Genomic DNA, 1,970 nt, shown 5'->3' on the forward strand with positions numbered 1-1,970 from the left:
AAACAACATATAGAACCAGTCAGGACTAAGGAAAAAACCCCAAAGACTAGAAAAATAAAATGATCTGACATCCATTGAGAGCTTACTTAACTAGGACCATGCTAAAGCCTTTATATGCAGAATCACATTTAACCTATCCAGTGTTCTTGAGGATTAGGTCACTGTTATCCCTATTCTATAGAACAAGAAAGGAAGAGGTAGAGATTTTTTTAAAAAAATTTATTTTTCAATTACAGCTGACATACAATATTATATTAGTTTCAGGTGTACAAAATAGTAATTAGGTATATATATATATTTACCTTACAAAGTGATCCCCCTGATAAGTCTAGGACTCACTTTAACACCATAAATAGTTATTACAATATTATTGACTATATTCTTCATGACTATTTTTAGAAATGCCAATTTGTACTTTTTAATCCCTTTGACCTTTCCCCACACCTCATCCCCCACCCATCTGACAACTATCAATTTGCCAGAGACCAAGACCACCTTCCGGAGCTGTAAAGGAGAGGCTGGTACAAGGCACACTATCTGGCTGTGTTTTTGCAAGGCTGACACAGTATCTCAGCATACAGAGGTGGTTTCAGTACACTGGTGATTAAGCATCCTGCGTTCTCATACATTGGGTGCAAAACATGCTGAGTTTCCATACACTGGGTGCAAAACATCCTGCAGCTGATACACAGAACTTTGCTGCCCAAGGCCATCTCCTCCCCTTTCCACCCCCAACATAAGCAAGGCTATATAAATAAACCACGGCTGCTAGACTGGGTCACTGTCCTCCCATCAGGAGACAGCTGTCCACCTAGACCCCGCTTTCAAGTATTTCTGTGTCTGTCTTTCTTAATCCTCCGTCACCCCCCACTCCGGCTCGTTGGACTAGCTGTGCTGGATGCGGCATCAATTTATTTGAAGAGATAGAGATTTTGAGTAGAGGAATCACCCCACCATCACAAAAGTAAGTTTGACCTAAACTCAGATTAGTTGATCAAAGAGCTGGGACTTTAAACCAATACTCAGCATTCAGATAATAATACTGATGGCAATAAGAAAACCGCCAAAGAAAATGACTTTGTTATTTAACACCCATGGCAGACAGGCATTGCTCTAAGTGCTTTGCAAATATTTGGTCATTTGGTTCTAGGAGTGGGGTTGTCAGGTTGATGTTCTTTTCTTTTTTTAAATTGGGGAATTGGGGGAGGGCAACAGTGCTGGGGAACTGGGGAAGGGGACCAGCCAAGTTCTTGTTCTTCAATCTTAATTGTGGAGGGTGCCAGTAGCCATCTGGTTGCCCGTCGGCAGCTCGTGGCCTCTAAGGTGCTGTGTTACAATCTTAGTTGCGCGTGGGTGTAGCCACCATCCCATGTGGGAGTCGAACCAGCAGCCTTATTGTTAAGAGCACATACTCTATCCACTAAGCCATCCAGGTGGCAGCTCAGCTCAAGGCGTCGAGATCAGTCTTAGTTGTGGGCAGGTATAGCCCACCATCGAACAGGCAGTCTTTTTTTGTTTTTAATTTTATTTTTTATTGTTAGTTTCAGGTGTACAGAACAATGCAATAGTTATCCTTTTCACCCTTCGCTCAGAAACAACCCCCCTCCCCCATCTACTGCCTTCCCACCCCCAATATCATGCTTATCTATTACAATTCCATTGACTCCATTCCCACACTCTACTCCATGTCCCATGACTATATGTATATATAATTATAGTTGACATACATTATTATTCAACATCAGCTTCAGAAATACAGTGCTGTGGTCAGGCCTCTACACCGACTATGAAGTGGTCTCCCTAACAAGACATGAGTCCACCTGGCTCCCTAAAAAATATTTACAGGGTCAGCCAGGTGGCGCATTAGTTAAGAGCTGGCTTGGGATGCCATAGGGCCCCGGTTCGGATCCCACATATGAGGGCCAGTGACACTGCCCTCTACAGCTAAGATGCTGAACAACAGCTCAACC

The sequence above is a fragment of the Hipposideros armiger genome, unplaced genomic scaffold (assembly GCF_001890085.2).
Source record: "Hipposideros armiger isolate ML-2016 unplaced genomic scaffold, ASM189008v1 scaffold_752, whole genome shotgun sequence".
Taxonomy (NCBI): Eukaryota; Metazoa; Chordata; class Mammalia; order Chiroptera; family Hipposideridae; genus Hipposideros; species Hipposideros armiger.